This window comes from Henckelia pumila, chromosome 1, assembly GCF_033568475.1.
Source record: "Henckelia pumila isolate YLH828 chromosome 1, ASM3356847v2, whole genome shotgun sequence".
Taxonomy (NCBI): domain Eukaryota; kingdom Viridiplantae; phylum Streptophyta; class Magnoliopsida; order Lamiales; family Gesneriaceae; genus Henckelia; species Henckelia pumila.
Genome location: NC_133120.1, coordinates 133800122 through 133815355, shown reverse-complemented (window position 1 = coordinate 133815355; position 15234 = coordinate 133800122).

Here is a 15234-nt window from a genome sequence, read left to right as displayed (position 1 = left end):
TTGTTGACAGAATTGCAAGAGTCACAAAAGCCTATATGAGACAAAAATGGTCTCGGGTTTAGTGACAAGGACTGCAGACCAACTAAGACACGTACTATACCAAAACTGAATATGTGAAAAGGGAAGTACATTCACTTTGTAAAATCTAGTTTGGTACATGAACAGTGTAGTCTTGCCCAACAGAATGATGAAATTGTTGAAACTTGGAACAATGTCCGAAAGTTTGAAATTGGATATGAACCAAAGAGCTCTTGTACAAGGCATGACTGGAAATCCAGTCAAGCCAACCACATCTTGATGATGGGACAACACAACCGTAGACTTTACAGAAGGCTTGATCCAAAAGGATACATAAAAATTCATGATGAGAGAAAGATGAAATCACACACTGCATGACGAGCATATTCACGAACACATCACACACAATACAATGATCATTATATACATCACTTACAGTTTAATGCACATTATTTACCTCACAAGCACACGAGACACAAAACACAAACATTATGGGATACATTAAATGATAGACCAGTTTGGTTAATCAAAGTATGGATCCCTAAAAGACTAATCCATCGAGGACCCACGTAGATTTAGGCACCATAGTCTAGGTTAATTTTGTGTATGCAGGTGACAGGGACAGAAGGATTCAAGAAATCATTATGGGCATAAAAAATCGACAAACCAAAGAGGTAGACTGATATCGTATCCCAAACTAAAGTAAAGAGAAACTGTAAGAAAATCAGTTTTAGAGGAAAACTAAAGTGAGGGAGAACTTCAGTCTTACAAATTTTGCAGAGGATTACATAAATCTTTAAGACATCAACTGAATCACATATCTTGATTCAAGACAAGGCCTTCGTATCCTTAAACTTTTAAATTTAAAGTGTTAATTAGCTTTATTAATCTAGTTTGCTTTGCGACTGCAGATATGTTAATGCAAAGTCCATTTCGATCAATTTGTAAGTAAAATATTGCATGAATTGAAATAAAGGGAACATCATAGGAAATAGAAATAAATTTTATTCTTAGATGTTGTTTTACAATACATATTTCCCATTCCACTTCAATTATCCAAAAGCTCATCCAGGTGCGCAGTTCATAGGTAGATGTTTCCTGGAATTCCGCCATATCAGTGATCTTGTTCAGTGTCTGAAGCTCTTTCATGACCATCAGTAGGAAGACAACTTCAGACTTGAAAGTACCAAGTCGTTGCTTGTACTTTTTAAGCCGCTTGTCCTCTTCTTGTGGAAGAGGAACAACAACCGGCTGCAATGACTTCATCTTAGCTCTTACAGATTCCGTCTCCACGGAGACATCATCATCATACATCGTCTTTTGTGCTTTTATTTTTGCTGACATCGTAGTTGAACTAAAGAATCTTAATATCTGTTTTATAGACGTTTTTGAGCATACAAAGAGTCGCACACATGCTCACATTTTCCTATGAACATTTCAGATACTCTTGAGAATACGAAGAGACAACACGTTTCCCAACATAACTCTTACAGTGAAATCATTACTTGAGGGGGAACAAAGACGTGTTGCAGTAGTCAGCTGTTACAGAAAAAGATGATGAGTCAAACTGATTCCATCAAGTTTAGCATTCTTAAATGAAGAGCATTCGAGCAATAAAATTTTTGACACCCGCATATGAAAGCTACATGTCAAAGGATTTTGTCAAACACCAAAAAAGGGAAAATTGTTGGAACATATGTGATTTTGATATTGACAAAACTAAACTAAATTCAGAGAACAACTGATCTTGTTCAAAAGCAAAACTGAAGTCTAACAAAAGACATAGACTGGACATAGTTTACCAAGAGAAACTAAAGATGTAAACTGAGTTGATTGTTGACCAAAGCTCAACCGAAATTTTTTAGTAAACTGCATTCAGTTTAGGGAGCTAAGCTGAATCAGTGGCTCGGAGCCAAACTGCTCTAGAAAGCTCAAACTGTCTCATTCGATCCAAATTGAAGTACCAAGCTAAACATTTGCGAGACTTAACCATTCAAGAGACTGCAGAAACAAAGCTGAATCAACATAACTCTTGTGATAAAATTTTCCGTACAGAGCTGACGTCGCAAAAGCAGAGCACAACAGTGTACTATCATGTCAGAAGATTTACGAGGAAAAGAAAAGTTAACGAAATCAATTTGAATTTGAAAGAGCCGTTGACCGCCAAGTATAAATACACATCAAAGGATGCTCGAAGAGGCATCCGGATCCTTAGAAAAAGAACTCGTGCATATATTTATCAAGAGATAAACTGAACACTTTCAGTTTACCGACAAACACTTAATCGACGAGATAAAAGCTTACTTCAAAGAGACGAAGAACACAAGCAAGCACTTCAGTGCATCAGAACAATTAGGATCACATTGTGCTTAAGTGTGGAGTTGTAATACAAGTGTTGTAATTTTTTATCAGTTGAGGTGCTTCAAACCTCGTTGTAACAAGAATCAGTCGAGAGCTGAGTTCTTAAGTCTAGGACTTCTGGGATAGGCAATAGGTAAGTCCTAGTATTGGAGTGGGTTGTTAAAAAGTATTGTAATAGTCAAATTTTTCTAGAGTGAATCATTTCAAGGTGGAAGAAGGGGTGACATAGGAGATTTTGCTCCGAACATCCAGAAACAAATACTTGCGCACTTTATTTAAAGTCGAGCACTCTCACTTACTCACTACTCAAATCAAGACATTTGATCATAAGTTATAATATATAAAAAAGGATATTGCGCAATTTAAAAGACTGAACTTGCTAGGCTTTATTCATCGGGCTTAGAGACATATAAAAGAAAGAATCTAACCTACACGAGGGGGAAGACACACACTGTGGGGACCTCGGTTGCTAATCTCATCTTAAGGGGTAATTAATGAATAAACATCATTAATTAGACAATAATAATTCAATCTGAATAAAATTAACCAGAACATTTGACGACGCAAAACTATACATTTGGCGATGCAAAATCACGTCGCAGAAAGAACTAAATTTTTTTTTTAGAACCCCACGCGCGCCCATGCCCCTCTTCAGGCGCGCCCCCGCATGGGTTTCTGGCAGAATCTGGAAACATTCTAAACATAAGAGTTGTAGATCTTTGTCTTAGATTTCCAATTCCACCAACCGCACCCTAATCGGAGTTTTCAATAAAAAGTTATGCTCCTTCTACCAAGAAGGATTGGTGTAGAAATTTACAAAAATTACCAAAGGCTACAACAAAGATCAAAGTTTCTAGGGCTATTTCAAATCTGAAAAATTGCATACATAATCTCAACATGTCCCAAGCATAAACACATGCATATATAGACATAACAATAATCACATACATGTTTCTAAGGTGCAATACAATAAACTCAATTCTAAGTTTTCAAAGCTCAAACTAAACCAACACCTTCTAACATGCATTTGACAGCAATCTATTCTTAGCCCGAAGTCACCACATGCTAATCTTTATCAATCTTGAGCTATCCAAGCCACATCTGACTCGCTCATGCCCCAAACCTGATGCAATTCACATATACAAACAAAACAACAACCGGATAACTCCGGTGAGAATAAATCTCAGTATGAAAGACATGCATATACACCATATAAGCATATTGAATCTATATGCTATAAGAATTCTAAATCATCAAAACATGTAACAACATGTAATCATAGAAATATACTCCATTCTTAAATCCTTAAAACATAGCTATTCATCTAAAGCAATATCATTTCAAGCATATCAATACATTCATATCTAGAATGACATATCACAACATTCTAGCATTTATAACTACATATTCCAAACCATAAAAATCTCTAGGTTAATGCATAAATGCAATGCATGTTTCAAGGAATAGGCTATCAAATCTGATACCAATAAATATTAGTTCTTGGGATCCCGGGGAAATAAAATCTTTAACCGACCACCAAATTACCCAATCGAGGTGGCGTTAAATATCTCAATTCCCCTGACTTTGGTGCAACTATAGTGAGTCTTCTAGCTCTGGAAGTAAATCTACATTCCGTGCCACTCAACTACAGCCCTCCAAACGTCATATGCACTCTAGGCCAATCAGCCCTCTGTGCTGTTCAAGGTAGGGTTCAAGATGAATGCAACATAATCTTGATGCATTAAATCATACAAATACTGATAAACATCTTGAACACACAATACAATAATCATTCATAGCAACAATAGAAAATAAATCATATAAGAGCACTTAACCAGATAAGTATGTGATTTTAGGAAAACTCGAAAACCACCACGTTTTCGAGTTGTTCTACCTGGAGAGGATAATGTCGAATCATACCTTTCGCCCGTAGCTTTGACATATTCACACTTTCTAGTATCAAATCTGATGATGTATCTAACTTCTATTCATTTCACGCTTGCTCATCGACGTTGATAGTTGACAAATTCTTGATTCAACATTTCTTGTTCAAACAGCTCGAACTCGTCGATTCGACTTCGATAATCTTTCACTTCAATTCTGAAATGAATTTATAACATAGCTTATCATCAACTTCCATTTCCATTTCAATCTCATCACATCTGAAACAACTACAAGACTTGATTGTTCAATCGAAATCAAAACCGGCGGCGTAACGGTTCGAAACCAAAATTCCAAACACATTAACATCAATATCATCACTACCTTAACACTATAACCTCCTCAAATATGCAGCATATACACGTACATATCAATCAAGAAAATTCAGATTTCTCAAAATTCTTTCAAAATTCGAAAACATGTCCAAACGACGATCTTTTCTCAATCCATCTTAGATATGCTATCGTCATATATGCTAGAACATATTTTTACAATCAAATCTTAATTCTAAAAACAACTTAAAATTCGAACATGGTAGAACTTCATAAAACTTACGTCAAAACGTAGCACTCGGAGCTGTGATCGCAAATATACGATCAATCGGAAATTCTACCGGGCGGATCAATTTTTATCGGAGCTTGAAAGGAAGAAAAATGGCGTTGAAAAGTTTCTGATCTTCTTCCCCTCTTTCTCACGTGTAATCTGATGAAAAAGGGTGTCGAAAAGATATATATAATCCAAATTTCACTTTAGTCCCTGAACTTTGGCATATTTGCAATTCAGTCCTCGGACAAGTGATTTAATTCAATTTCAATCCTAAATCATTTAAGAATATTAAAATTTAATTCTAAACTCTAAATATTCTCAAATTAAATATTCTCGAATTAAAATTAAATACGTTCGGACCTTATCGCATTCTAGTCCTTGAATTTCTCAATATTCACAAATTGGTCCTTGCCCGTATTTCATCATCAAATTAAATCCTTTATATATATAATCTTGGAATTTACATATTAAATTCCATAAATATTAATTCAAATATTTTTAATCTTTTAATTTAAGAATTCCGGATAGTAAAATCTTAAAATCCGAAAAATCCTCAAATTAAATATTTTTGACCCGAAATTGAAATCTCTAATTTACATAAATTCTTAAATTCATCTTTTCACTCTTATTCAGAATTTAACTCTTAAATCCCATCATTAAGAACTTAATATTTTCGGGCCTTACAATTCCTTCCCTCTAAGTAATGATTTCGTCCTCGAAATCGCATTCGAGCTTACTGCTGATTCTCGTAAGCTGTATAGCTGACTGAAGTAATACGTACTTTAATTCTCCGAGCTTTAGATATTTATTATGATATCTTCTCTTCTATAGTATCTTATTCTTCTTTCTGATCGCTTCTGCAATCATATCTATTCTCTTGAACATATAATCACTGAGTCAACTTAGATCTAAGTTGCTCTTTCTCGTGATCTAACTCTGTATCAGTTATCTGACTTTAATGAACATACATATTCTAGCTGATATTCTTCAGCCAATGCATATGGATAACAATTCATCTGTCTGACAATTCGAGATTGAGTATTAATCAATAATCTAGATCAAAGACTTATAGCTTCTGAAATCTCTTTCTGAACCTAATGATGCTTGGGAAAGAACTTCTTTGCTGATCATTCTATTCAGGCTTCAAAATCTACATCTATTACTCATTTGCTAGCTCTGTCTATGTTTCTCTATTCTTATTCTGTTCAAATTAATCTTCAAATTCTCTATCTTTTCTTGACTCATATCTGGTCTGATAGCTGATACTTCTGAAATATCGTTTCAATATAAAGACAATTCTATTTTTCTTATCATCTAAATGCACAAGATTGTCTCTATATCTATCAGATAGCTGTCACAGAAATTATGGTAATCAAATGGCACATAATCAATCAATTAGTACCGAATCTAGTACTATAGTTCTGAGCATATCTGTTGGAGAACGGTGATCAGATCAATTGGAATTGATACCCGGTGCAGCGGAAGTTTAAAAATTTTATATGGAACAATTCCATATCATGGGTATCAAAACTTTACGATTAAATTGTGCGTGTAAAAATTAAATAACAATTAAATTTTTACCTTGAATCTCGAAACGAGATTATGGACACCAACAGATTACTCTGCTCTTGTTGTATATCCCAGGAACTGATGGACGAACAATTCTTCAATCAGGTCCACGAACAGAAGTTTAATCCCTCTGATAGATTGCACTAGAAAATCTATCAGAAGTTTCTACGAAGAGAATTAACGAATTTGATCCGTTAAACCAGACTGCAAATTCAAAATTCACAGGCTGGATTTTTCCGAGCAGAGAGGAAGGGGGCGGCGGCCACAATAGGGAAAAACTAGGGTTTTCAAAAATATTTTGTGACCTCTGTTGTATAATTTCTGTACTGCAATAACTTATTTATAATGTGGGCTGCTAACAACTTAGGGCCCATTAGTCATAAGTTCAAGCCTGACAAGCAAAGCCCGCATGTTCAGAAATTAATATAAAATTCATCGTGACTCAGATTGATAAACCAATTTCACCAATTTGCACAGAAACCATTTCTGCATCTTTTAAAGTGAAGATAAATTTTCTGAATCCGAATTCAGTGGTTTCCAAAAATGCCCATCCCTATGTCATTTTAGGAAATCTTACTCCTCTACTCTGATATAAGAAGTCCCACTTCTTTATTCACTAAATTTAACTCTTTAAATTTAATTATCTCAACGGGGATTAAAAATCCATTACTTGTGTGACCCTCAATGGTTCAGGGATACAGCTAGCCGTGGGCTCACAACTCCTTGTGACTCGGAACAACAATTTCCGACTTGCCCATCGAATCATGGTAAGAGCGCCTAGCAACATCATCCCATGATTCCCTAGGTATCACTGATAGTGCCTGCAAGAACCAATAGATTTTGGTTAGCGTACAGTACGGTCCCTTCATCCATATATCCTGATCGAATCAACAACCATTGGTAAATCGAGAGTCGTTCGAGATTCGATAACTATGCAATGCATCTTGAAGATCAAATAGTGACATCGCATGTGCTACTAAGAAACCATTTCTTAAAACACATCATGTACTCTGGCTAGAGATTCGTCACACTAATATCTCCTCAGATTGCATAGGATATCCACACTAGCAAGTATGTGGTGAATCCTTGACAACAAAGCATCGACTCCTATATGTGTCGTAACTGTACCCAATCCCGACACCTGATGACCCTAATAGAGTCGGTAAACGAGTCAAAGTACAGTACTAGCATATAGAGTCTCAATGATGTTTCAAGTAGTAAGGACTAATGGTGTACAACCAAAACCACGGACTTTATCCACTCGATAAGTGATAACCACTTGGAAAGTCCGAATACGGTAGTTCGATAATTCATCGTATGAATATCCATTTGCATGCTTTGAACATCTCTATGTTCCATACCAATGAAATGTGGTACTCGGCATCGCAAATGCTAGTCTCAATCTCGAGCGATCCTTATCCTTATTAACGGACGGCTCAATCGACTAGGAACTGTTTAGAATATACAGTGACTATAAGATGTGTTTCATGATAGCCATCCCCATGTGCCACCACATCTTACATACACTATAGTATATTCAAGGTCTTCATCTAAACGTCTTATAGTATGTCACAACATAATAATATGATAAAAGATAAAGTAAATGCCATTATAAAAGTGTAAATTATATTAAACAAAAGATTGTTTGTACATAGAGTCATCAAAGCCCTTAGCCACAAGTTGGCTAACCGGGCACCCACTCTTTCAATCTCACACTTGCCCTAAAGCCAACTAGTCATACTACGCAGTCCCATTGCTTCGCGATGTTTGTCAAATAATGGTCCTGGCAAGAGCTTAGTAAGTGGATCAGCGATATTGTCTGCAGAGGCCACTCTCTCGACAGTGATGTCTCCTCTTTCCACGATCTCCCGGATGATGTGGTATTTCCTCAGTACGTGTTTGGATCTTTGATGAGACCTTGGTTCCTTTGCCTGAGCAACGGCACCCGTGTTGTCACAGTACACCGGGACTGGACCAACAACTTCAGGAATAACGCCCAACTCTTGGACGAAATTCCTCATCCAAACGGCCTCTTTAGCAGCAACTGATGCCGCAATGTATTCTGCCTCAGTGGTGGAATCCGCTGTGGTGTCTTGCTTGGAACTCTTCCAAGAGACAGCACCGCCATTGAGCATGAACACAAATCCAGAGGTTGACTTCGAGTCATCCACGTCACTTTGGAAGCTAGAGTCGGTATAGCCTTCCAATTTCAGTTCTCTTCCTCCATATACCATGAACATATTCTTAGTCCTTCGTAAGTACTTAAGAATGTCCTTCACGGCTTTCCAATGCATTTGAACGGGATTGGCTTGATATCTGCTCGTGACACTCAGAGCAAATGCTACATCCGGTCTGGTAGATATCATCCCATACATGATACTACCTATGGCTGACGCATATGGTACATGTGTCATTTTCTCTATCTCTTCATCAGTCTTGGGACACATAGACTTGGATAGAAAAACTCCATGACACATAGGTAGATGTCCTCTCTTGGACCCATCCATTGAAAACCTTTTCAATATGGTGTCGATGTAGGTTGCTTGAGTGAGTCCTATCATTCTCTTAGATCTATCTCTATAGATCTGTATCCCTAGAATATAGGATGCCTCACCCAAATCCTTCATCGAGAATCTACCTGATAACCATATCTTTGTTGACTGCAACATCCCTACATCATTCCCAATGAGTAGGATATCATCAACATAAAGTGCTAAGAATGTCACAGCATCCTTAACTACTTTTTTGTACACGCATGGTTCCTCCAGGTTCTTGATGAAACCAAAATCCTTTATTGTTTCATCAAATTTCTGGTTCCAACTTCTTGATGCTTGTTTGAGACCATAGATTGATCTCTGAAGCTTGCATACCTTATGCTCGCTTCCCATGGATGTGTATCCCTCAGGCTGCGTCATATAGATCTCTTCCTTAATGTTTCCATTAAGAAATGCAGTCTTCACATCCATTTGCCATATCTCATAGTCATACCAAGCAGCTATGGCAATAAGGATTCTTATGGACTTGAACATTGCAACTGGTGAAAAGGTTTCATCATAGTCAACTCCTTGTCTTTGAGTATAACCTTTCGCCACCAATCGTGCCTTGTAGGTCAATACCTTACCATCAGGCCCAAGCTTTCTCTTGTAGATCCATTTACACCCTATTGGAACAATTCCATCGGGAGGATCTACTAAAGACCAAACTTGGTTTGTATGCATCGAATCTATTTCCGACTGCATAGCTTCAAGCCATAAATTTGAATCCGCATCAGAAATTGCTTCCTTGAAGTTTCTTGGATCACATCCAACGTCGGGTTCATCTTGATCCCCTTCAAGAAGAAGACCATATCGAATAGAAGGTCTAGAAGTCCTCTCGGATCTTCTAGGTATAGGCGTGTCCATAATTGGTTCCTGAGGTGTAGGATCATTATTTTGTATTTCGGGTTCTTCTCGAATTTCTTCGAGTTCCATCATCTTGCCTTTCTTATCTAATAAGAACTCATTCTCCAAGAAGGTGGAATTCCTTGAAACAAACACTTTTGTTTCAGTAGGATGATAGAAATAATATCCGATTGAATTCTTCGGATACCCTACAAAATAACATAAGGTAGATCGACTATCCAACTTATCTCCCACTGTCTGCTTCACGTAAGCAGGAGATCCCCAAATCCTCAAGTACGAATACTTAGGAGCTTTGCCATTCCATAACTCGTATGGTGTTTTATCCACTGCTTTGGTGTGGACGTTGTTCAACAACAATACCGCCGTTTCAAGCGCATAGCCCCAAAACGAAGGTGGAAGCTCAGTGAAGCTCATCATGGATCGAACCATGTCCAACAAAGTTCGATTACGACGCTTCGATACACCATTCAGCTGAGGTGTCATAGGAGGAGTCCACTGAGAGAGAATCCCATTCTCTTTCAGATAGTCCAAAAACTCGGTACTTAAGTATTCTCCACCTCGATCCGATCGAAGTGCTTTAATACTTTTACCTAGCTTGTTTTCTACTTCAGTCTTGAATTTTTTGAACTTTTCAAATGCTTCAGACTTATATTTCATTAAATATAAATACCCATACCTTGAATAATCATCAGTAAAGGTAATGAAGTAGGTGTGGCCAAATTGAGTACCAATTCTAAATGGACCACAAACATCTGTATGGATCAAATCCAACAAATTTTGACTACGCTCAGGTTTTCCCTTAAAAGGAGATTTAGTCATTTTTTCTTTCAGGCAGAACTCACAAGTAGGTAGAGAGTTAATATCAGACATATCAAACATGCCCTCTCCCACTAGCTTGTTCATCCTCCTTGAGGAAATATGACCTAGCCTAGCATGCCAAAGGTTTGCCGGGTTTTGACTATTGATTTTTCTTTTGTTCGTTGTTACCGGTTTATCAACATAATTTATTGGAACGTCTTTTAATTTTAAGTTATATAGATTGTTTTCAAGTTGTCCATTTCCAATCAAACATTCATTCTTGTAAATATTGCAAATCCCATTCACAAAATTGCAAGAAAAACCATCTCTATCAAGCATAGAAACAGAAATAATGTTTTTAATCAAATCTGGAACAAATAAAACATCTCTCAAAAGTAACTTAAAATCGTTTTGCAAAATTAAATAAACGTCTCCCACAGCTTTTGCTTCAACTCTAGAACCATTTCTGAGCCTCAGCTGGGTCTCACCCATTCTAAGCTTGCGACTTCTTGTCATCACCTGCAAATCATTGCAAATGTGAGATCCACATCCGGTATCCAATACCCAAGAAGTAGTATTAAGTGAAACATTTATTTCAATATAGAACATACCCTTCGCAGTTCGCAACTGCTCTAGATATTCCTTGCAGTTACGTTTCCAATGACCGGGTTTCTTGCAGTGATGGCAAACATCCTTGGACTTTTCCATGTTTGAAGCCTTTGTCTTGTTCTTCTTCTCGGGTCCGGTTTTCTTGGGTGGGGCAGAACGTTTCTTACCCTTTGTACTTGGCCCCTTCTTAGTAGAAGAAGAGGAGCCCACCAAGAGAGCCGGTTTATCCTTCTTTAAAGTGGCTTCATATGTTACAAGCATATTGACCATCTCTTCAAGGGAGGCCTCTATCTTGTTCATATTGAAATTCACCACAAATCCGTCAAACGAAAAAGGAAGAGAGAGAAGTAATAAGTCCACATTGAGTTCATGCTCCAACACCAAATCAAGCGTTACCAACTTTTGAATGAGCCAAATCACTCGTACCCCATGATCACGGACCGAAGTCCCTTCACGCATGCAACACGTCATTAGCTCTTTTACAGTAGCGAACCTTTCAGCTCTCGATTGAGCCCCAAAAAGTTCCTTGAGTTGTACGTGAATGTCAGCAGTATTCACGGTATCCTCAAATCGCCTCTGGAGTTCATCAGACATCGATGCTTGCATATAGCATTTGGCCTTGATATCATGGTCCCACCATGTATCAAGTTTGGCCAACTCTTCTGGACTTATATCAGCTGGTGCTTCCTTCGGAGGAGATTTTTCTAACATGTAGAGCATTTTCTCCGAGGTCAAGACAATCATCAACTTACGGAACCATTCCGTATAGTTTGCGCCAGTCAGTTTATTTTGTTCGAGAATAGAGAATAGTGGATTGTGCGAATTCATCTTAATGAAATACTGAAAAGGAACAGACAATAATCAGTGATTGTTTAATTAATTTACTAAGACATAAAATAGGCGAAATTTATTTTATGAATCTCACTCCCACTATTTTAACGATTTCACCACCCTCTAGTGAAAACGGGAAACTGTTTTCCTTAGTAGGAACATGGAGTCCAATTGACAAACTATGGTCCCGAATAATATCAGCCAACCATAATTTTCAAAAGGTAGAGCCCAATTGCTTCCAAAGCAACCTCCACGTTTTTACCTCATGTCCAATAAGGGCCCAATAATATGACGCCGTTTATTGTGACATGTCAAGATGACCCATCAATATTAAGTTGTGATGGACGGTCGCCATGTGGATCCCCCAATAATATGAGCCGATCCCATGGGAGTTCCATCCAACTTACAACATGTTTCGATCCAATGTACAGCTTTCCGACAAATGGGCCCCCCCAATAATATGAGCCGGACCGTATCCGCGGGTAGCATCTCATAAATTGATCGTTGATGGAAGGTAGGAACATTTAAACAATATTTAAATTTCCTTTATTTATCTTGATATCAATTTTAAATCATATTTAAAATGAGGAATTTTAATTTTGAAAATTTGTCTCATCATTTAAAATTTGTATGCTTGCGGGATTCATACAATTTAGTCTAAAACATGCATACAACGATAATATCATATATTATATAGGATGATCGATTCCATTTCTAATCGACCCGTGGTTGCCAATCACGAGTCTAAGTCCAATCCTAGGTAATATGCAGGTATGCAATGCAATCCTATTACATGAGCTTCCAATTTACATTTCTTCAGTTTTTATTGTCTGCTGGGCCCACCTCCGTCTTCAAATCTTCATCTCCCACTAAGTCTAATGTATTTACAATAAATAACTATGACAAGTATGGGATACATTTTAAGGGGTGGGAACGGGCCATAAACCAGGCCCACTTTTATTACATATGACAATTCACATTGGGCCATAAACCAGGCCCATTAATAAATCCAACAACAATAAAAACAAATGTAAATTCCTAACATACACCTACAAAATTGGTCATGACAATCGATCATCCTTATCCAATAATATTTAATTCAAAAATTAATTTATTGGATAACATGCAATGGTAATTAAATTTAAAAAAGGATAAAAATCATATTCCATATATAAAATCTTATTTTACATACAAAATCAAATTTTATCTTTTTATCAAATAAAATCATATTTTACATATAAAATCCAATTTTATACATAAAATCATATTTTACTCAATATTTTCATAAGATCATATCTTATCATCAATTGTACCAAAAATAATTAATTTCATAAAATCTGATTTAACGGATAAAATCTATAAATTTTCCAAAAATTCAAATTTATCCAAAAATCAATTTTAAAATTTTCGGACTCGAACAATTCGATCCGACGCCTCGTGGACCAATCAAAAACAATTTTCGATCGGACCAAAAATAGAATTTTAACATATTAAAATTTTAATTAAAAATTAAAAATTAATTTTCCCGGGCCGCCCGGGACGATCCTGGGCGGCCCGCGCCCCAAAAGGGGCTCGGGCCGGGCAGCGATTCAATCGCTGCCCGTGTTTTTGCCCGTCAAAAATTTTAATTTTTTTTATTTTGTTTAAAAAACCGAGGCTTAAAAATTTTTGTACAATTGATTAATTTAATCGCTTGATCTGAGCAACCTGTCTCTGATACCACTGTTGGAGAACGGTGATCAGATCAATTGGAATTGATACCCGGTGCAGCGGAAGTTTAAAAATTTTATATGGAACAATTCCATATCATGGGTATCAAAACTTTACGATTAAATTGTGCGTGTAAAAATTAAATAACAATTAAATTTTTACCTTGAATCTCGAAACGAGATTATGGACACCAACAGATTACTCTGCTCTTGTTGTATATCCCAGGAACTGATGGACGAACAATTCTTCAATCAGGTCCACGAACAGAAGTTTAATCCCTCTGATAGATTGCACTAGAAAATCTATCAGAAGTTTCTACGAATAGAATTAACGAATTTGATCCGTTAAACCAGACTGCAAATTCAAAATTCACAGGCTGGATTTTTCCGAGCAGAGAGGGAGGGGGCGGCGGCCACAATAGGGAAATATTTTGTGACCTCTGTTATATAATTTCTGTACTACAATAACTTATTTATAATGTGGGCTGCTAACAGCTTAGGGCCCATTAGTCATAAGTTCAAGCCTGACAAGCAAAGCCCGCATGTTCAGAAATTAATATAAAATTCATCGTGACTCAGATTGATAAATCAATTTCACCAATGTGCACAGAAACCATTTCTGCATCTTTTAAAGTCAAGATAAATTTTCTGAATCCGAATTCAGTGGTTTCCAAAAATGCCCATCCCTATGTCATTTTAGGAAATCTTACTCCTCTACTCTGATATAAGAAGTCCCAATTCTTTATTCACTAAATTTAACTCTTTAAATTTAATTATCTCAACGGGAATTAAAAATCCATTACTTGTGTGACCCTCAATGGTTCAGGGATACAGCTAGCCGTGGGCTCACAACTCCTTGTGACTCGAAACAACAATTTCCGACTTGCCCATCGAATCATGGTAAGAGCGCCTAGCAACATCGCCCCATGATTCCCTAGGTATCACTGATAGTGCCTGCAAGAACCAATAGATTTTGGTTAGCGTACAGTACGGTCCCTTCATCCATATATCCCGATCGAATCAACAACCATTGGTAAATCGAGAGTCGTTCGAGATTCGATAACTATGCAATGCACCTTGAAGATCAAATAGTGACATCGCATGTGCTACTAAGAAACCATTTCTTAAAACACATCATGTACTCTGGCCAGAGATTCGTCACACTAATATCTCCTCAGATTGCATAGGATATCCACACTAGCAAGTATGTGGTGAATCCTTGACAACAAAGCATCGACTCCTATATGTGTCATAACTGTACCCAATCCCGACACCTGATGACCCTAATAGAGTCGGTAAACGAGTCAAAGTACAGTACTAGCATATAGAGTCTCAATGATGTTTCAAGTAGTAAGGACTAATAGTGTACAACCAAAACCACGGACTTTATCCACTCGATAAGTGATAACCACTTGGAAAGTCCGAATAGGATAGTTCGATAATTCATCGTA